The sequence below is a fragment of the Alligator sinensis genome, unplaced genomic scaffold (genome assembly GCF_000455745.1).
Source record: "Alligator sinensis unplaced genomic scaffold, ASM45574v1 scaffold286_1, whole genome shotgun sequence".
Lineage (NCBI taxonomy): Eukaryota > Metazoa > Chordata > Crocodylia > Alligatoridae > Alligator > Alligator sinensis.
In genome coordinates, this window is record NW_005842366.1 from 1,286,612 (window position 1) to 1,310,339 (window position 23,728).

A 23,728-nucleotide genomic window follows, 5' to 3' on the forward strand; every position below is an offset into this window, starting at 1 on the left:
TTAATTGATTGGGTCAAACTTGCTTGTGAAATGTCTGGCCCCTTGCTGGTTTAAATTAAACCAGATTCCTCCAACATCCCAGCATGATCGATGAGCTGGGTGGGGCTCTCTGCTCCACAGCAGGGCTGGCCCTTGCCCTCTCCTCCCTGGCTGCAGCTCTGGCAGAGACTTGCAGGCACAGCAGAGTCTACTGGCTTCCCCATGTCCCTCCCCACCTGCACACACCACTCTCTGCTTAAGCAGAGATGCCTTCCTCCTCTCTCCCACATTATGGACTGTAGCCAGCATGTGGTATGCTAGCTAATGCCGTGTAAGGCAGATAGGCCAGTGTCCATTTAGGGCTTTCTGGAACTAATCAACAGCTCAACAGGTAATGTTCCTGCATTCCTTCCTTTGGAAAAAGCTATCTAAGAAGAGCTTGAACTAATGAGCAAGGCTTTGTTTTCTGATGGGGTGCTAAATGCTGATAACAGAGCTGATAAATGCTTTGTTATCAAGGGGGGGGGGGGCATTCCCTAATCACAGTATCCTGGGGAGGCCTGGCCATGCCCCCCCAGCTCAGCCTTATGGAGGGGAAGGGAGGGCTGCTCTAGCGCTCCCGGGCTTCTAGCCCGAGCCACTGCAGGCATGTGCCGGCATTTTTTTCAGTCCAGAGGGGATGTCTGTACAGTTACAAAGTGATTTATCCTAGCCAGGTTAGACTAACCTGCAAAGATTGCATGAATTCAGGCTCAGGCTTGTTGAATGTCTGTCCCTAGCCAGGAAGGCTAGATTTTGTTTTATGAATCTGAATAAGTGATACACTTTTAACTGTGCTGATTACAGGACTAATGAAACACTATCTTTTGACCAGCTTTTGTGGGTTTTTTATTTTAATATATAATCTAGCAAATTAGTACACATTCCAATAACTATATATTTGTTTTTTTCTTTGATCTTAAATGCAATGATAGAGTGCTAGGACCCAAGTATATTAGTAAAGTTCTAGTTTCTGTTTAACTGGAGAAAAATATGTGTTATGTTATATGTGATACTGATGATGCATCACACCATCTGCACCCCACTTTCCAAACTCCTCGATCCAGACATTAGGGCCATATTATAGTCTACCTACCCAAAACAATCTGGGGTGAGATGGGAGCATTTTGATGAGGTAGCAAGGTGCCTAAGCTTTGCCACTCTGGCACAGCAGCCTGCTCCCCACTGCACTGCTCCAGGTCAGCTTGGTGGCATGGACAGCAAGGGGAAGCTGGAGGGGCTTGGAGCCAGTAGCCAGGAACTAAGTTGGGGAAAGTCTTCATACGACCATCTCCCAGTCCCTCAACCTTCCCTTTGCCCCGCTTCCCTCCACTCAGCTGAGTGGTGGGGCAGTGATTTGAAACACAGAGGTGCTGGGAGACAAGTGTGTGGAGGTTTTCCCCACCCCAGCTCCTTGCCCCCCCGGCTGCCGCACTACCTAGCTGAGTGGCAAGGCAGTGATTTAAAGACCAGTGATGGGAGTGGAAAATTCCATATCTGTGAAAAAGAAACAAAGAGTTTGTGGCAAGTTGCTCTTAAGAAATTGTAGGTATACAAAAGCTCTCTGAGTTTTGTGTGGAATGTGAGGCATTTCACTAGTGGGTATGTATTTGAATGACTCAGGGGAAATGGTCAAAGGGGCATGAAAACCTGTGAACCTTGTAATAAATTGTTTTTGTCATGTAACTTTGACTACCTGACCTATATTCTGCCCACTAATCCATCTCCCCCAGACCATGCTCTAACAAACGTTAAAAACATCTGTTCAGCCTCAAGCAGCCACTTTAAACATATATATATATATATATGTGTGTGTGTGTACACGTACGCTTATGTGTACATGTGCGCGCGCGCGCGCGCGCACACACACACACACACACACACACACACACACACGGAACTTTGTCTTCTTTCGCTCCAAAAGTGAAATGTTTCCACATTTGCTTTGGTTTACAGATCAGGATGGCTACTGGACCAGTTTAAAGTCCAGTATAACCTTTCAACTCTTGAGGGCAATAATGTGGATAGACTTCTGCCTTTGGAACAAAAAAAGTCCCTACTTTTCATTGGAAAATGGTATTTATGGCTTCTGTACCTGATTAGAAATTAACCAATTGACTCTTAATATTATTATTATACACATATTGAATAACTATATTTTAGAGAAGATCTAAATGCATTTTTCAGAAGTTTGTCCAGGTAGATTCATAGTAGTAAGTCTGGCTTTTCATATCCAGGCATATAAATAGCCATATGACTACCTTCTAAAAGGTTCACTAAAATATATCACTTGTAGAATAAGTAACCTATGGAACGTGGAAAGGGGAGATATATTGTAAGGGTTTTACTAGCACTGATGAGAAATGACCTGCATAACTCACATTCTTTTTAAGTACTGGGATTACCCACTGCTCATCCTTATAAAATCCATAAACCACACCATTCCTTCATTCTTCCTTTCTTAGACCTTGGACAGAGTAGTCATTAGCAAACATCAACATCATATTTCTATTGTAGAAAAAAGCTTTCTCAGCACCATTTTGGAGCTGTATTAATAGTTTAAATTTATTACCTCTCTGAGCTCTGCACAGCTGGATGAACAATCTCCAAAGCCCCTATTATGTAACTGCTTGCATATGGGTCAACTATTCTGGCCCTAAAAAGTCCCACTAAAGTAACCACTACCCCAAACTGGCACTGGAGTTGGTCTGTACAGTAGGAAAAAATACAGGATTAGACTTAAAATATGTGGTTTTGCCAGTGGAAAGAAACCAGAAATAATCTCAATTAAAAAAAAAAACCCTTTCAATTACCCAACCCCAAAGAGTTCATTTGTAACGTACGTGCTATAGACAAAGTACTCGGATATTGTCTACTTTGCACTTAAGCAAATAATGTGACCATCCTAAACTCATGCTGATAAAACCTGAATCTGAAACCAAGCAACTAACCAACATGTGAAAAACAGCACTGTAACTTTTGTAAATGTGCACACACACACAGAGCCATTCTCTCAAAAATACTTTGCATTTTTTGTCTGTGCAGTATTTTATGTAAATAATATAAAACACATGCATACATATTTTTGGTCTGCTCCACGAATTGCAGTGTTTGGATTGTTTTTCTCAGTTTGATCAGCAGGCCCTGGCAACAGACAGCAGATAATGCACCAGTTCAAAATACAATGTCACGTTGTTTGCACAGCTCTGGTATCCTTCTCCATTTTCACTAAATGCTTACATGGTGTATATGGTTAACAAGCCCCACCAGCTGGCATATCTGTGCAGACATAATTGCACATGAATGGTGTGGGGAGAAGAGAGCGAGGGAAGAAATAAAACAGATAACAAGCAAAGGAAAAAAGTAGCACTGTAAACAAGCAGCATATTTTTTCCCCTCCACAGAGCAAGGCTTTGTGACTGGAGGCAGTATCTGTGTGCAGCTTGACTTCTAATCCATATCGCAAACAGCTTCCAGATGCCTGAATCCCCACCACTATTCTGGCATCCCTGCCCTTCACAGATGCCTCTCTATGAGGGGGGTCTATAAGTAAAATTGGGTGTATTTTACTAATCATTCATTTCCAATCTTCCTGAAGGGGGCACTTTTATTAATAAACTCTTTTCATCTGTCTCTTTGATTAGGAGGGAGATAATCGCTTAGTCATGTGAAAGGGGGAAAAAAAAAGATTGCTGGGGGGTCGTCTTTTTAACATGTGCTGGAGTGGAAGAAAACAAATAAAAAATGCAGAACAATGCAAGTACTAAATGGTTCCAGTTGAGCTTGAGCAGTGGAGTGGGGTTTGAATAGAAAAACTTGGAGGCTGGATTGGCTTTACAAGGCAAGCAGAACTAATTCTTCTGATCCCAGCTACTTCACTGGCAGCAGTCTGGGCCTGTGCACACAGACAGGCAGGTGCATGCCACTAAAAGTGTAGAGAAAGTAACAGAAAAGGCCAGGCCTGTGTATCTACATCAGACTGGGTGCATGCATTTAAAATGTACAAGTTTGGGTAAAAGTCAGGATTCAATGTTGCCAGGAAGTAATACATGATCTTCCTCTTGAAGTTTCTCTCTAAATATTTTTCTTCTTTTTAGTCTCCTCAGCTTTGTTGTTTCATGGTGCTGTGATAGCAATTCCAGCGAGAGATCTCCTCTTCATTTTTCTTTAATGGAAACTCAAGATTAATGTTGTCCAATACTTCAGTAGTTAATTATAAAGTTTAGCCTAGGACAATAGATTTTCACAATACCTTCCTTATTACCAAACTATAGCATGTTCTTTGCTTCTTTGCCTGGATGTGACAAAGAAAACAAGTTTAAGTGTAGTGACTGATTTTATAAATGCAAATTGACCTTTTTAATGCAGAGGAGGAGTCAGATTATCTGATAGTAGAAAGCAGTATAGTTCCATTGACTTTGCTGAAGTTCCACTATGGTTGCTGTAACTGAGGATTTGACTTTTCCGGTTTCCCTAGCTAAACATTTCCATCACTCTGATTCAACCAAAATTGTATCTAATTTCCTTATATATCTCAAACTAATCATGCTAACAACCTTTTCATCCTTCTACTTGCTCACTGAGTTACATAGCACTTAGTTTGAGAGGAAGTGATTTTTTTAGTTTTCTCACCTAAAATATGTTGCATTTATATTAGTTTTAAATATTCCTTAAACCTGTTTTTTTTCCCTTTGCAATAGTACACATTCACAGAAGTTGAGATATTCACAATGCTACCTGCCCTAATTCAGCAAGATCATTAAATACATATGTAATTTTATGTATTGTCAGTTTGTTGGGACTATCTAAATGTTTCAAGTTATCTGTGCACTTATACCTTTCTGAATTAGGGCCTTATGGAAATGATGATTTCTTAGTATTTTCTGTGCTCCGAGACTGTAAAGTAATTCACTGTGATTACAGAATGTATTATACTATAATACTGCATTTGGCTCATGCATACTTTATGAATGCAATAAATAGGTAGTTCTACTACTGCTCTATAGAACAGAGAAGGAAAATGAAAAAATAAATCCATTATTGAAAGTCATGCTGTCTTCAGAATTATATTTATTATTTGTTTTTAAATCCTCATATTTGCACATCAATTTGCAAATGTTAGTTCTTATGGAACTCTTCTGCACTGATAATGCAAGTACTGCTGAGTAGGAAACAGCTGTCCTGTTCCACACAATTTCATAATTTCAAGAGTTTGCTTTTCCATATCAGTATAAAACCAAACTGTTCTTAGTGAGGGTTTTTCAGGGAGAGAAACTTCAACTCATCTGAAAATAGTCGGTAGCCTTGATAGTCAAGTTAAACTTCTGGGATATGTGAAACCTAGCTTCAAGTCCCATCTCTGCCAGATTCAAAATAGACAGCAATCTTCTCAGTCTCTCACTTCCCAAATGAGTGTCCTACCCCACCACTAGGCTATTGGGTATTCTGAGTTAGGGCTTCCTCATTCCCTGCTACTGGAACAAGTCCACTTCTTATAATTAAATATTTATTAGGCAAGAGGGACTGACTTTGTCCCATTGGCTAAGGTACTTGTTTGGTATGTGGGAGGTTTAAAGTTTCCCACCCCAATGGATATTTATTTATTATACAGTAAGGAACAACTCCCATGGGAGAGACTCGATGGTATGTTGACACAGTTTTAAACACTCAGTTTAGCCAGGACATGAATGTTCCTACTGCAAAGCTCCTATTCCAGCATCCTTTTGTTTTTGCACTAGACCCTGGGTATCTGTGTAATCATCATCCTTTGGGCTGAAATGGTTTAAGATTCAACTAAATATTGTCATGCTGAACATAGAGCTGGTCAGATGCCAAGGTTGGGATGATATATATGTCTGTAATATTTCTGTGCTGGTCCTGAGACTTGCCTGCCTGCTCCTGTGCTACACACACTTTCTAGTGAAGCTCTAGAAAGTTCAAGAGCAGCAGCAAGGAGAGAGGTTCCCCTGGCTGGCCTCACATTCAGGTTTAGTAAATGCAAAAAAGGAGCATGAGGGGGAAGGCATGTTTCTTAGTGTGTCTCAATAGTATTACAGCAACAGTATGGACATGTCTTAAGTGACTGGTTATCACCATAGGGTTGTTGATTGCAGTCATGTTGGTCTAAGGACATAGGCAAGCAAGGCTCTTTGGGTAGACATGATATCTTTTAGAGGGCCAACTAAATAGTTGGAAAAATTGTTCTTTGCAAGCTCTCAGGTACAAACACCCTTCTCTTGCTATTGCCAGAGGAAGGATTTTACGCCCAAAAGCTTGCAAAGAACAACTTTTTCCCACTATTTAGTTGGTATAATAAAAATATCACATCTATCCAAAGAATCTTGTCTGGTTATTACCATAAGATTTGTGCAATTATTTAAAGCTGTGGATTTAAATATACTACCATTCTGAGATGGTAATATTTTTATACCAATTCACACTACACAAGGCTGAAGGGCAACAGATGGTCAAGTTACAGTGCCTAGAGAGTGTAATTTGTTGCTTATTTTATATACTATTTAGACTGTGTTTAAATTTAACAGTGAAAGACCAAAATGAGAAAGTTGTTAAAGCATGGTTGGGAAGGTTGGGCATAGAAAAGTTTATTTCCCTGTTATTGTATTCTCTCTGACTATTGGTAAACTGGCTTTATATCATAAAGAATCCATGCAGAGCTCTGGGAATTGACCAGATTGTGTCAAATTATCTGCAGTTACAGAAAATTTCCTGGTAAAGGATGTAAATGGAGCCTCAAACAGAAAATCTGACAGTCCAAATTATGGTATTTACTGTATCAGAAAGAATACTCAACGGATAAAGGGTTCCCCTCCCCCCACCCCATTTAATCTGTATTATACAGGTGCTGTTTCACTTCAAGCAAACAAGCCACATTCCTTTACCTTGTATTGTTACATACATGTGCACTTTCATGTGTAGGAAAAGGGTTCTGGTTAATTTTTATATGGCATAACAAGACCTCTGGGCATTTTTCCCTTAATGCTTTTCCCTTTGTTTTGGAAAAGAGCTCTCAATCAGAAAAGCAGGAGATTAACCCAGAACAGAGTGCGGATACTGGCCTGAATTGTTAAATTTGCTGTTGATAATAGGTATACCAGAAGACAAATAGTAATAGATTGTTTCTTTACCTATAAATTATAGTCTTTCTGGCAAATATGTTTTAAACAGCATTTGAGATTTGACCACAATATAAATGTATGAAGGTGTGCTGCAAGGAATTAAAATAAATTATACTAATTGTGACAAATAGCACATTAATATCTGAACTAATTTAGGATTTAATTGTGATGGATAAGTAGCTCTTGGGAAGATAGGTGTTTCAGAAGCCATCACCATGTGGTTTTTGGTGGCGGTTTTTTTCTTGAAGTAAATTTAGCAGCAATTAACATGATTATATTTCCATAGTGGGTAGGTGTAGCACAGACATTGGAAGTCTTCCAGCACTGCCTCAACAATGCCTCACTATTGATCTGGATGGATACTGTGGGGTAGGCTTTGTGCTCTGCACTCGTTCATCCTTGCCAGTCCAGATACCAGCTGATGCCAATCACGATTGCAAGTTTTTAAAATCTATTCAGAAAGAGCAAAATAAGCCCATCAACTCATTATACCTTGGACGCTCAACAGCCATTAGCTGGTGATTTATTTCATTTAATTGTATTTGTTCACTACATACTTGTATTAGAGTCAAAACAGTTGATTAGAGGCAAGTGTCAATCGAAACTGTCTGTTTTAGCACTCATTCAGACTGAGGAAGAATTCCTCCCCATCTTATGATGTCTGGGACACACTTTAAACCTACACAGTTGCATTTTCTCACATTATTTCAAATAATACATAAAAAAAACCCCATCTTTGCCCTGTGCACCACAATAGACCAAACTAACATGGCAAGTCCCATCACCATAGGGAAATGTATGCAGTCTTTTTCACACAAGACAGTATTCTCTTCATAGAAAAGTTAGCCACTACTTTAACATTATCACATACTGCTGCCATATGCCATTTTTGATCTGCACTGTGCAGCTGTTAACTTTCACAACACATCTATGGGACAAGTAGTAACTAGTAGCATCCTCTTTTAACAGATAGAAAGTTTAAGACAGTGAGCAGTTCAAGGCCACTCAGTAACTCAATAGCAAAGTCAGCACCAGAACTCAGGACACTTTATCACCAAAGATTGTGTTTATTCCTTCAGACCATACTGCCTTCTGACTAAAGAAGATGTTTCCCAATTAGATGTAAATTATACGGTTTTATATATTATGTTTAATTAAAGAATGAGCAAATAGTTGTGACAACTGGCATGATGGTTATTTTGTACCATCTCGGGCTCAGCTACAGCTACAAAAGGGGCATGCAATCAGCAGTTGTCTTTAAAAAGAGCAGTTAGAATAAAATGATTAGTTTAATCAATTTAGACCTATTTTCTTAAACAAATGGAACTCCTTGAATAGCTCTCTCTGTTCAGACTGGAAGAAGACCTTGTATAACTAAAAGGAGGCCTATTTAGATACCGTCCCTCTGTCTTAAAAGGAGGAAATTGCTTAATTTCACATAATTAACATTTATCACATATACTGAGGAATAAGAGAAGTTACTTGTGTCTTGTCATTCACCAATTTGTGTGATATCAGTGATGTCTTGGCAAAAGACAAAAATCATGTATAGAAAATATTTGTTTAATATCCAGATAGAAATCTTTCCTTAAAAATCAACTGTATTTCTCACAATTTGTTAGGCATTTCAGAAACCTTTTGTACACATGCTGCCAAATAAAATCTAAGCCACTTTAACCAAAAAGCACACAGTACACTGAAATGTAAGCCTTGATAAGCATAGTTTTATTTTTCATGCCTGTCATATAGCAATTTTGCACAGTGCATAAACAGTTGAATGACATAAGTAATAAGGAAGTGAGGGACTTGAAATTCCTGGAATGTGTTGAATTTCATGCCATAATCACTTAATCTGCTTCAAGTGACTTAGGACTTTTTGGTTCATAAATACTCACACAATAAGCTTATTCTGAAGCATACTGTAAGGGAAAGTTTAAGGATATATATCCTAGTCATTCCTTATGAACTTGATCCTTTAGTTTCAATATGATTCTTATTGGCCCTTTGCTGTGTCTAAAATATATACTTACATGCCTGGCAGCTTTGCACAATTCTAGTATACTGTATCCTGAGCCTTTTCCACACAGTCCCAAGGACAGTCTACTTAGTACTGCTGGGTCAGTCCACCCTCAGCAATGTGTGGACTTGGGCACCCTGCTTCCAGTCTGTGTGATATCTAAGGAGCCATTCAGCATGTTTGGGGTCAAAGCCGCTGGGCTTGTAAGTGCAGTCCAGAAATGGTATAGTGCAAGGCTTTTCACCATAGTGGAATTTGGTTCAGACCCAGTGCATTTTAAAGCATTGTCTGCCTTCCTGAAAGGAAGGTAGAATTGCTGTTTGCAGAGCATAAAAACAATTTGATTGTCTTAGGCAACTTCTGTATCCATTTTTTTCTCAGATTCTTGTGTACAAAGTACTGTAAGGTTGTCCTTTCCTAATTAAATGAGTTGCTTGATACATTAGCAAAGTATTAATTTCAAGTGCTCTGACATTTTTATAAACTATAACATTGCACTCTTTTAATCAACAATACTCACATTGTTATCAGTGGGCTTTGCATTGTGGTGGGAGACATTGATTAAAATTTTATTAATGGATTATCAGATATTATCTCCTGTGCAATTTGTAAAGAATTAAGTTAATAATTTTCCAGTCTGAGATTCCAGAAAAATTGGTTTCCTTTAAAAAGATATGATTTATAGCCAGAGTAGACAAATGATTGTTTTTTTGCAGAGTGGGGATTAAATTTATGAGTGCAATTCAGAGATATAGATTTAAAAGAATATAGATAAGAAAGAAACTAGAATTTCACAGAAGTTTTGCCATACAACATTAATAGGTCCCCAGTACTCTATTATGTTAAAAAGTAAAAACAATATTTAAAATATTTAGTGTTCACTTGGACTTTGCTTTTACAGTGCAGTGTGTGTGTGTGTCTTAAATGAAGATTTATAATCCTTTTGCTTCAGTATGTACCATACCATACTTTAATATTCAACACTGCTTTCATATTTTACACATACACATACACATAATCTAGTTCATCTCAACCATTAAAAGGAGATGAACCCCAAATCTTTAAAAATGTCACAAGTGATATTATCTCATAGATATATGAGATGATATAAATATGTCACAGATGATATTGTATATATATTATATGTGTATAATATGAGACAATATCACCTGTGACATTTTTAAAGATTTTAGGTTCATCTCCTTTTAATGGTTGGGACAAGATAGACTACATGTATGTATAAAATATGATAGTAGTGTTAAATATTAAAGTATGGTATGGAACATAGTGAAGCAAAAGAGTTATACATCTTCATTTGAGATAAAACAAAAAATTAATTTTGTTCATTAACTTCCTTCTAGAGATTTATTTCTGGCAATTTTTTCTCACTGTTGGCATTTTAGTTAGCTCTGAGCCATCATTCAAATGTCACATTTCGATATATATTGGCAAATTATATTTGTATTGAATTTTTCACGTTTGGATATATTTGGTAAACTTGTTTTAAGAACTCCAATCAGGAGAGCCTTATCTTTAGTAACACTGCACTGAATGAAAGCATCCTGGGCCTGAGTTTATATTTAAAAAACATGTTTGTTTATATTTTTTTTAGGACATAAAAGGCTATGGAAAATGTCTCACTTAAATATTAAAACTCCTAGTTGTTCTGTTTTTGGACCATGTCTTTAGTCATCCATTTTTAAACATCTTGGTCTTTTCTATAAATACCAATCACATTGTATTGAGCTATGTGTTTTTCATTAGAGTTATATCTTGTTATATGTGTGTCTGAGACAAGATACTAATGCACTGCCCTTTATATAGCATGAACAAGTTATATTCCGAGTTCCATTACTTCCACAGAAAGGAATGAGAGCAGAATTTTACACTTCCTTCAAGATGATTTTCTAAAGAAAAGTAGATATTAATGCTTTCATCAAACAGAGAGAAAGGATTGGGTGGGGGGAGAGATTTTGAATCAGAAACACTTGACTACAAATGGTGAAGGGTGAATAAGGAAAAGATGAAGGTTATAGGACAGATTCCTTAATTGGAACAATGTACTATGATTTTTATAAGAGGAAGGATATTTTTGTGTTCAGACTCTCACTTATATCCTTACTGTGTTACTTCATGTTTGTATTACAACTTAACACTGAAAAAGAAGACTTGTCTTTGGAAAGTGTGATTACTCCAAACAATTGATTCAGTTCTAAACATCTGAAACCGTATACAAAACGACAGCTGCATTTGGGTAAATACATCAAATATACAGAAATGTATAAAACTTAATCACGTCATTTATAGTGTGGCTGTTAAGCTGCAAATTGCATTGGAAAACATGTTAAAAATAAGGGAGTCACCTTAACAGTCTGCCCATACTGCTCCTTTACATTAGTCTGAAACTAATTCTGCATCAGCGTGAAATGAATTGGATTTGGTTCATAACCAGGACTTGAATATTATTTAGTTCTTACTAGGGCTACATACAGAGTTGTGGAAGTGTCAGTCATAAATCATGTTTGTTAATGGACTTGCTAGAAAGAAAGAGATTCTTGTTATATGGCCAAGAGAAAGAACCGTAGCTTAATCAGCTTGGTAAGTGAAACACGTACTGTGTCTCTAACAAATACTATTGAAAGTTATCAAGGAAAAAAATTACAAATTTACAAGAAGGCCCAAAAATGATGGATTTTTTTGTAGAGCTCAGAAAGGGTAGTTTAACATAAAGTCAGAGTCCCTCAAGGTTCTTAAGTCTTATACCAAAGTGTGCAGGCTCTGTTCACCTGTTAAGTAGGGATGAGAGGAAAGCCTGAAAGCTTCCATTTGTTGAGATATTTCCATTTTAAGGGCTTACAGTCCCATTCAGAGACTGACCATTCTAGAAAAGTGAAATACATTTATGACCCTTGGACCATTAAGAGAGCTGATGTGATAAGTTGGAAATTTCTTTTTAATGATGCACTCACTGGTTGCTGAACTTGGAAAGTTTGAAAGAGCAGGCATTTGAGTGAGAGTTGTCAGGTGCCAAGTTTTTCATGCACACTGTTTTCAGTTATGTGAGGGAATCATCATGCACAAGAGTGCGAATTTTCCATGTTGAGCATATAATCCACATAGAAAAATTATTTATGTGATAGCAATTTGGCTTTGGGAAACAGATTCAGGAACAAAAAAAAAGTGATTTACCTTGGTACATATGAAATTGTCCTTGCAAAATAGGCATAGGCTTTTCAGACATTTGAGAGTATCTGAACTTTAAGGCCAGATACAGACATTACACTAAAAGTGATAAAAAATGGTTTATAACTGTAACAGAACAGAAGTTCATTATACATCGGCTGGTTTAAAAATGGTGAAACCCAGTCTAAGATTTGACCCTTTGACCCCCCCCCCCCAAAGGTGAATGTGTGTTCTGTTCGCTACCAATTTAAACTATGCCACTTACAGAAAACCACATAACTTAGATCAATTCTGCTTCAGGCTTTTTGAATGCTGGTACCTACCATAAGTGCTGGGTCTGTTTCAAGATCCTTATCTTCAAAACACTAAATAGGTTACAGCCTAGCTATCTGAAAAGAAGCACCTAATTATTATGTATTATCACTTGTACTGAATAATATCTAGAAGTTTCAGTTAGGATCATGCAAGGCATTGCACATACAAAATGTAAAAGAGAGTCCTTTTGTTGAAGAACTTGCCATTTAAATAGACAAGGCAAACAAAGGATAAAGAAAGAAATTAGTATTATCCCCATTTTACAGACTGACCACCCATCCCGTTTTTTTCCCAGGACAGTTCTAGATTTTGAAGGCTGGTCCCAGGTGCAGGGCACAGATTAAAATAAGCATCAGCCACAGTCTGGGGGGGGGAGAGAAGTGGTGCAGTGCCCCAGGAAGGCAGCCGAGCAGGCTGCCTGTCACAGCACACCACTCTACTCCACTTCTGTCTCCCCCTACAGCATGCGGCTGACTTGGGAGGGAGAGGGGAGAGGGAAGGGGAAGCAGTAGCTAAGTTGGATGGATGATCACCCTATTAGCAGCCTATTCATAGAGAGATTAAATAACTTGGCTAAAACCACACAAAATGTCTGAGAGAGAAGGTAGAATTTCTTTCAGGGACTTCATATGTGTTTTCATTTAGGTATGGTGTCCTATAATATATGGATGTATGCATATGGTTTATGGCATATGTGTATATATACAGATTGCCAGAGGTAAGGACTGAGTGTGAAGCTATTTAACCCAACATATCCACAGATGAAGGAGGACATGGGCCAGCCAGTTACTCCGTGGTCTAACTCTGTCCCAGACATGGGTTTAACAGATGAAATTCTGACTCTATTGAAGTCAGTGAGACCTTTGCTAGTGACTTAACAGGTTTAGGACTTCACGCAAAGCCCCTTCTGTGAGCTGCTGGATGACAGTAGAAACTGCTGTTAATGATTTCTTTGCCCAAAACTGACCATATTCCATTATTTGGTTAATTTGGCTGCATGTTTATAATGGAATACTGTCAAACTTCAAGCCAACTGTGTAGTCACACAATAGCTTAAGAGCTGGATATATAGAAAGGTGCACTTCATTGAAACTTATGGTTGAGCTGGATATATAGAAAGGCGCACTTCATTGAACCTTATGGATACATTACTAATTATGATCAGTTTCTGCAGTTACATTTTGTGGATCCTTGACCATTTTCATCATTGTCACTGAAACTGTGAAATACCACAACTAAGTCTAGCAGCAGACAGTGGGGAACAAAACAAGAAAAAAATCCACAACAAAAGCTGCAAACAAAAACAGTGCACATTATGCAGAAATTGCCTTGGCATGCAGGTCATTGGTGATTTCATTTGTAAGTAATGTTTTGATTGTCACAGATTATATGTTGCTCTCATCCCCCTGACATTTGTTGTACAGCGGGATTGATTTTTGTGCTCCAGTATGAAAAGGTCACTTTGATCAATGCAGTGTAATTGGCATTAAATTAGGATCATATCAGGTTATTTTGCTATTTAATGATGAAATATTAAAGAATAGCATGGGAAGATTGCAGGCACTAAAGTGCACTTTAAATCTGCTGTAATGATGTTTTATTTTGTAGGAAAAATGGAGAGAAAAACAACTAAAGTGCAGAAAATGACTGTGATGTATTGGAAGAGTGGCCTGGAATTATATATTTTCACTTGAAATAGACTGAAAGCCCCAGACACAAAACACCAAACCCAGCAGTCAGTCTTGAATCTGTTATACAGTAAGAACCCATCTATGGAAGTTTTAATGATGATTGTGCTCATTATGTACTAGTTACAAGTGTCAAGCCTTTGCAATCTGCATAGGATGATTGACCAGCATTTTCAAAAGGAGATTCCTAAAGTTATGCACCTAAGATACCATTTAGACTTGAATTAATGCACATGTTTAAATCCCATTAACCTTAATAGAAGATAAGCACATGCGTAACACTAAGCACATGTTTAAATATTGTTGTTAATTGTGATGGACATAAGCATAAAAGGTACTTTCCTAAGTAGAATCCTAAAAAAGGTGACAGGATATTTCAGCATGCATAGAAATTTCTCCTTGAAAACAGTTTTGGTGCTTGGTCAGTGCTTTATTTTTTGCTCCTGCTTGTTTCATTTAGAAGTTGTATGTTTTGGGTTTCTTGTATTCATCAGTTTTCCCATTTAAGAAAACACCAGGTTACATTTTCAGTATTTGCTCCCAGACGTGGATCCAAGATTTTGTAAAGGGTGGTGTGGAAGCAGTGACTTGCAGAGTAGGCTGCACCCTTCTTCCAACCCCATACATACACCAGAGCAGGCAAACCATACCACAGGAGCAGCAGTGAGGGACTTTTAAAATCCCTTAAGCAGGTAAAAATCTTCTTTTCCACTTCCTCACTAAACTGCATGTTTCATCCCCTCCCTTCTCCTGCCTCCCTGCCCCCAAGGCAGATACAGTGGCAGAGGTCATCCCTTCCCTTCTTCTGCCCTCCCCTGCCACAAGCAGAGACAGTGGCAGTGGTGAGCAAAGGAGTGGGGAGGGAAGGGGAGGAGATAACATATACTCCTGAGTGCAGAGGGAACGGTAGGGGTGGCTTTTTACCTGTTTGGGGACTTAAAAATAAAAGTCCCCAGATATTGCTCCTACAGAGTAATCAACTGAAAAGGGAGCTGTGCCACTGCACCTCCTCGTTCCACCTCTGGGTGCAAGTATTTACATATCTACCTACATCCAGTGGGCATTAGACTTGATTTCAGTGAGATCATGACTTCTCACAATCTGAAATCAGGCCATTTCAGGATAGGTATTTTGGAACCTGATTCAATCCCTATTAAAATCAAAAGGATCCAATGGACTCTGATTCAGGCCCTTATTTTTTGACATATGGGGTAGGATGCCTGTTTTTAGGCTCCCACTTTTGAAAATTTTCATTATGTTTAAAAATACGAGTGTATTCTGCATTTATTTATTACTCACTCTTCCTCCTTGCTGTTGCCCGCCAAATCTTTACTTTGCTTCTGAATCCCACAGGTTCAGAAATCTCCTGTTTAATGAGGATATTTTTAGAATGTGGCTTTTGTCAATATTTTTTTTCAGACTTTGCATCTAAAGTAAAGATAAGCATCATAAGCGGTGTTAATAGTGTATGTTATTTTCTCCACTGTAAATACATGCACTCTCCAATTATTCTGAAATGTTACTGAACAAGAGCAAGCAGCATAAGATTATACTTTTAAATGCAGCTAATGTTGCAGGAAATTTGTTTGGAGCTTTGCTGCCATTAAGTATATTATCTAGCTGCAGCATGAAATGGCTAAGATATTAACCTTGTAAGTACCATAGAAATATTGTTCTACAACTATTGATAACACAATACAGTATAGTGAGGAAAAGAAAAGAAAAACGCATTTTATGTAACAAAACGGGTACATATGAAGGGTAGCTACATAATTCTCATTTTTTTAAAAAGCAGTTTGTTAAAACCTTGGGTGAATGTAAGAATGTAAAAGGATATTATGCCAAATACTGAAATTACAATTCATGTTTAATGATAGATGTATTTTATTTTCTGTACTATGGGACATTTATCTAGTATGAATTGTACTTGTAAAGTGTTTACCAAATATCAATTAATAAGGTCCTTGAATGCCGCTATCATCCAGTAAGTATCTTTCTGCATATTATATTGATAGGTAGACTGAGGCACAGAGTAATTAACTTTTCATTGGTAATAATGACAAGATAGTGGCTGAGATGGAACCCAGATCTCCTAACCCCTAATTTCAACTGAACTCGCTTCTTAAGGCCTCTTCCTGATGCTGTTAATACTATTTTCAAACAGTCTTTCTAACCATCCCTGTACATTTATATGCTCTTATTTAAACAGTTTGAAACATGCTGAATATGTAATAGATCCTGGACCAAAATTCACCTCTGCCACCAGCAGTAATGTTAATTCCCTCTAAACATTTTAACACATAGCAGTGGTTACTAACAGGTTCATGTGACCTGCAACAGAAAACTTAAAGGAACAATATAAGGAATTACTGCAAGATACTAAAGTGCATGAATTCAAATCCTGGACTGCTGAAGTCAACTAGAGATTTGCCATTGGGTTCCATGCCATTGGTCTTAAGGAAGTGATCTCCAATTGTTATGGGGTTTAAAGACTTCTTTTTAAAAACAAGTAACGTAGAATACTAACTGTGCCTTTGGTTCTTGAGACTTTCTTCTCAGTACATAGTCCTTGGGGATTGTAGGTTGTGGGATTCATCTACAAATCATGAGCACAGAATAGTACAGGAGCCTTAGAAAGAGCATGAAAGAACCCAGCACAGTTCTCCCTCCTTTGCCTTAGCATATGTGAACCATCCCAGTTCTACCTCCTTTGCCTTAGCATATGTGTTACAGCAGCCATTAGCCTGACAGACAACTACTCAGGATATGTTCAGATGCTACATTTAGATCAGCCTAACTAGGATTAGGTCAATCTAAGTGGTTAACCCTATGTTCATTTGGGGAAGTTGGATCAGACAAAAACTGGCCAGCCCAATCTCACTTAGTACACCTGAGTAGGAGCACTAAATTAGATTGGTTAGCTCAATCCAAACATGTTCAGAGTTAAGCCTTAGGACTGAGAAAGCCCAGCTGCATGCCACAGCCCCAGGGTTGTGCTTTTCCTACCTACCTCCCCAACCCTGGCCAACCTATTTTCAGCCCTCCAACCCTGCCAGATGGGCAACCCCTTGCTGTGGACCCATCAACCATCTACGGTCCTGGTAGCCCTCTTCCCCCTGCCCCCAATCTCATCCGCCTCTCTCCCCACTCCAGCTTACTTAGATCACATTCCCAGTGCATAAGCAAGCTGTGTGATCAAAGATCAGGTCCTGGGAACATCTGCATGTAAACTCAGTCCCTGCTTAGCAGGCCAGTGAAAATAGTTAAACCATGACCCTACTCTCTCCCAGATCTCTCTTCAGTGCATAAGGGTTTAGAAGGATTGAGGAATCCTTGAGCTTCTCACAGCAGGGAAGGCAGGGATTGCTTTGTGACTGTGGCAGAGCACTTCTGAGTGCCTGCCACTTTAAGGCTAGGAGCAGGCAGCCGGCAGGTATGGGCCAACCCTGATGAGGTGGCCATTTTAGATCTAGGCCCACAGGACAGAGGCAGCAGTCTGCTGCTAGCAGCCAAAAGAACAACACTCGGCTGAACTGCTGCTCGGAACATCCTTGGAGGTAAGGGTAGGGGCTATGGGGATGGCAGGAGGCTCCTGGTCCTGGGTATGACTGGAAACTGCACCCTGCTGGGGAAGGATAGCTTGGTGGGGCTCCCCAGAAATGCCAGTTGCCTCCCCAGTGAAAGGTGGAGAGGGGCACCTTATAACCCCAGGCCCCACATCCTGGTGGTTCACCCAAACTTGGGACCAGGCATAGGGGCCAGGCATGCCTTCAGACAACTGAGCCCCACAGGGGTGTAAGACCCCAGAGGCTCCAGTGAGGGGGCAGTAACAGGGCCTGGAGAGAAGGCAGTAAGAGTGGTCCCAGAGCAGGGGCAGTAATGTATGGTGGGCCTGCACAGAGTAGGGGGTGTTGTTGCAACCTAAAGGACTGTGCATAAGCAAGATGTAGAGTAGGACTGAGGACTGGTCTGAAGGGCTGCACCAGGGGTGTGTTGAGTAGGGCTGAGGACAGCTTGAAGGACAACACATGGGCCAATCCCCATGTGTATGTAAAAGTGGAAGGTCGCCTGGTAAGGGGCTAGGGGCAGAATCAGCCCAGTGTTAGGCACAAGGACTATTCCATCTAGAGTAGGGGAGCATGAGAAATCCAAAGGCTGTGTGTGCAGTGCCAGCAAGAGAGTAATCAAGCCTGATGGCCCAAGGGGGTCCCTCAAGGGAACAGGGCAAGTCGAGAGTGGCTCAATGAGGGGCAGCATGCAAGAGGCCCTGTGAGAGAGGGTGGAGTGGAAGAGGCCCCAGTGAAAGCAGGATGGTATGAATGTGGCCCTGAAAGGGGAAGTGTGTGAGAGACCCAACAGTGGACTGAGTTGGGCCTGGCCTTAAACTGGAGCAGTAGTAATAATCTGAATGCCATCTGTGAGGCATGGGATGTGGTGTAGGAGTGGTACGGAGCCATGGACAGTGCCCCCTGGCATTGGGGCATTAAAATGGGCAGCCTCCTGCATTTTACATCAGTTGGTAGAACAACAAGTTGTCGGGCGAGACTGGGTGGACTGCCATACATAGAAAGAGGTGCGGGCTGATGTGAGACCCAACCCTGAGTGTGCCCCCTGTCACAGTGACTTGCACCAAATATCCATGCAAGGAGGAGGAAGCCACTTATTTACTCTCTATTACTGAGCACAGAACCTGCCCTTAATTTGGGCTATAATGTGTAAATGTATTACTAAGTAATGTGTATGTGGGTCTACCAGATAGAATCCTTATGCTGCAGTATCTACCTCTGATAAATGAGAGTGACTTCCTAAGAAGGCTAGAATATAGAAGGATGAAAGTTCGTTCCCTATTTTCTACCATGATATTTCTCACTTCAACTTTTCTTTTCACAGGAGAAATAATATAATATACAGCTGTACAGAATACATCTTTATGGACAAGATAAAGGAACTGTAATCAGGAATCCCCCTGCTGATAGCCCAACACTAGAAGGAGAAACATTGATTTGTATGACTGGAAAGGTAGAAAGATTTGAGTAACTTATTTCTCAAACTCCCATTGATTTCTCTTAGGAAATTTATTGTTTTAATAAGGATTTACCCTTTAGATTTCTTTAAAACCATATTAGCTTTAAAAAGTTAAAGGAGAATACTGTTTGTTAAGGGAAAAATGCCTAAATGATATTTGTACTCTGAACAGCAAGCTGAGAAAAAGTCATTTTGCTTTAAAATAGTGTAATACAGAAATACATTTGCATTCTGTTTTCTGTTCTGTTCTGTTCTGTTCTTATTCTACTACTACAGTAATTCTGTATTTCATGAATGGTACAAAAAAGTTTTATGAGGAAAAATTGTATATGTATATGTATTAGGGGTGTGCAAAATGGGCCATATTCGATTCAGATTCGGCACAAATCGCGTACAGTGATTTAATTCGTTTATTCAGATCACTGTCCCGATTTGATTTGCCCAAATCTGAATCTGAAGATTCAATGCTGATTCAGAAAATCAGCGATTCAGCCATAGACACCGCTCTAAATGTTTTTTCTACATACCTTGAGGTACCAGGCATGGCTTGTGAATGCTGCAATGGTGGGAAGGATGGAGCATCCCACAGGAGCACCGGGGGAGAGGGGCCGCATGCTCGGCGGTGAACCTGGAAGTACTTCTGGTCCACTTCTGGGTCTGCTACCGAGCGCTCTGGGGACCCACTACACACACACACACACACACACTCTCTCTCTCTCTCTCTCTCTCTCTCTCTCTTCCGTGGGATGCTTCATCCGCCCCATCATCTTGGCATTCACGAGCTGCCTGGTACCTTGAGTTATGTAGAAAAAACATGTAAAGCTGTGTCTGTCTGAATCATCAAATCTCTCTGAATTTCTCCAGATCAATTCGGAGGATTCTGATTCTGTTCGGAGAGATTAAAGGGTCTCCTGATTCGATTTGGATTCAGAGATTTAGCTCCCGAATCAGACCTAATCTCCACCAAATTAAATCAATGACTGAAGTTTTGCACAGCCCTAATATGTATGTGTATATGTGTATATAGCCCTGCCCAGATATACATATATTTATTACATGTACACATACATATATGTATTTCCCTTATTGAATACTGGTTGTATTCATGGAATTCTGAATATCATAAAAGTTAGGCTTCATAATGACCTACAAAGCAGTGAGGAAAACTGAAGTGATGGTACCCACTGGTTAAAACAGGCAGGCAGTGTTTAAGTTTTTGTGGCAATTTCTTCTTTGGAATTGCTACTGTTGTTCTCTGATGGAAATTCTGTGTTTAAAGCAACTTCTACCTCAAAGTTTAAGTTACCATTTGTGTTGTTTCCTATAATTTAATCTTTTAGTTTTTGTGTTGGGGTTTTTTTGTGTGAAAAAGCACAATAATTTTGCTGGTAGAATTAAAAGTCCACCACTGATGTTAGTTAGCCTTTAGTGATATTCAACTCAAACGTCATATCCTTTAGGTTAAACCTCTTCTTGGATCTTTTCCTCTTCAAGGTTAGCATAATTTTAGTATGCAATATTTCATGTGCTGTTAGAATCAGTGATACTTATTTTCTACTAGATATGAGTAAAGACAACAAAACAAAAGGTCCATAAATGTTTGCTCAAATGTAAATGTGAGTTAACTTCGGAAAGGGGTTAATGCCGCTTTTGAATTTATATTCTAAAAACTGTTGAATAATTTTGATTTGAATAAATGCTGGCACATTTTTAAAATGTTCATGCAAGTAACATCAGTGGTAGATAAAATACTGCTGGATGCCCCTCACAGAAGCCTTGCATGCAGAAAAGGTGCTGGCTGCATTTATATATCTTTATATAATTAATTAAAAAATAATTTTTTTCCTAAACATACTGTTTCTGCTTGGCCCTGAAAAACTCAGTGTGTTCCTTAAAACCTCTTCCTGGTTGTAAGAGTTGCATTTATGAAGTCAAAACAGAAACAACATAATGTTGGTTATATAATATAAGCATGTGGTGTTCCCATTCTTTTCCAAGCATAGTATACATTCACTAGCTATGCACTTTACTTCCCTCCTGTGGCTTTTAACTAAGGTCCACCCTGCACCTGCAGAACTTCTGCATATTCTTAATATTACACACCTTGAAACTGGTGAGATTCACAGCATGTAAATTTAAGCGTGTGTGTTAGTCTCTGCAGGACTGAGATTTTTATGTAGCAACCACAAAAACTTTCTCTTGGGCTTGACTTCTGTTTACATTTTTCTCATAAGATACTCTTCTTACCCCTGCTCCTAATTCCCTCTGCCTGAGAGAGGCACTCCAACCTCTTTTATGTCATGGTTTGCAATTAATCCAACCTATTCACCAGCAGGAGTCAGGAAAACTAACTTCATCTTTATATAGAATTCTAAAACTAGACACTAGGGTGTCAGCAAAAAACTGCACGGATCCTGGAACCCACTACAATGGTACAGTAAATAACTGAGACTGTAAACAGCACAGCTTAGAATGAGGATACAGACTCCTTCATGATACCAGTGAGCTCTTTACACCATTTCATGCAATGCATAAAGAATTTAATTGAGAATTTTTGAGGGAATGGATAGATCACAACCAAAAAAACCCAGCAAATGATTCAGCCATGTCTGCTTCATACATTTAATAACCTAGGAAAGGAGTGCTAAAAGAAAACAAATATTGCTGAATAAAAACACTATGTTAAAGAGAGAACAAGGAAAATGAAATAACAAGTACAGAGAAGGGATAAAAGTAAAAATAAAAGTTCATGTATTGCCATGGACAAGCTTGAAGAAGGACAATTATAAAAGAGTTCAAATAGCATAAATTATATTGCACAACTAAAGCTAGATTAAATACATCAACAGAAAGACTTGATGTGATTCTTTCAACAAGTTGTTTCTGCAACTGAAGACCCAAATATAAATCAAATCATTGAAACATCCTAACCAAGAGAGACCTCCCAAGGTCCAGAGTGAATGACTGCTTGGATTGAATGATCAGATGTATACCCTGAATGCCCAGGTTAACACTGTCATGAAGTTCTCCAGGAGAGTGCTTGCCTGAGGCTTCTGGCCTTATCCAGTCTCTCCTGAGTACCCCCTGAAGCCTCAGCATTTCTAGAGTGAGAGGGAATCCCCAGTTTCTTTCAACTCTGATACCCCAGCTTTTCATAAATACTCCTCTGACCCTCCCTGGCTATCAACAGCCGTGCTCAGAGAGCTACTTTCCAATTCAGCTCCAAGAGGAGTCCCTCCCTCAGAGAGGAGAAAACAGTGGTTCCTAGGATTAAAAACAGTGTCAATTGAAGTGTTTATGTGGGCAAAGACTGCCCAGCCAAACAGACATTCAAAAAGCCTGAGCCTGAATTGATTCAGTCTTTGCAGGTTAGTCTAACCTGCAGAGATTGAACTGATTTGTGAGTGGATATTCAGGAAATGCAGACACATGCCTGCTGTGGCTGAGGCCAGAAGCTGGGGGGCACTAGAGCAGCCTTCCCTTCCACAGGGAAATTGAGCTGGGGGGAGGGCTGTGGCAGACCTAAATAAGACTGAGGAGAGGTTTAAACCTGGGTTTAGAGGGTAAGGGAAGAGGGAATGTAGCCAGACTGCTGTGGTGGCGGAGAAGAAGGGGAGAGCTCTGCCCACCCTAGCAGGTCCCTGACAGCCGGGAGCAATCCCAGCACAAAGGTTGCCTAGCCCCAGAAGGGACTCTTTCTCCTCCTCCCTCTCCTCAGGAAGGGGGACTCTGGTGCTTAGGGGCTCTTCCTCCTCCTCCCCACCCCACCCCTGCTGCCATGGGGTAGGTTGCAGGACTCTGCAGGACTGCCCAGACCCAGAGAGGGACTCTTCCCTGTGCTCCTCCCCCTCCACAGGATAGGGAATGGGGCTGTCCACCAGGCTGCCCAGCCCCAGAGGGGGGCTCTTTTCCCCTTCCCCCTCTCCCTGCACACCACCACCATGGGAGATGGAGAGGGTGCTCTGTGTGGCACTACCCAGTAGGCCTGTGCAAAGCGGCTAGTATTTGCTTCGGATTTGGATTTGGCCGATTTGGGGGACAGGGATTCAATTTGTTGATTTGAATCACTGTCCCTAATCGATTTGGCCAAATCTGATTCAGAGATTTGGCCACTGCCGAATCAGCTGAATCTCTGAATTGGCCCCACCCCCTGCCTCCTCTCAATGGCTGCCCCACCCACTCTCTCAGCTCCCAGCTCTAAAAAAATAAATAAATAAAAAAAAGCTCTGACTCAGCAGCTGCTGCCAGACAGGGGGTGATCCCTGCTGCCCCCCATGCTGCATGGGAGGCTCTGCCACAAGCCCCCCAACCCCTGCCTGCTGCCCCAGCCCCCCAGCCCATGGCTG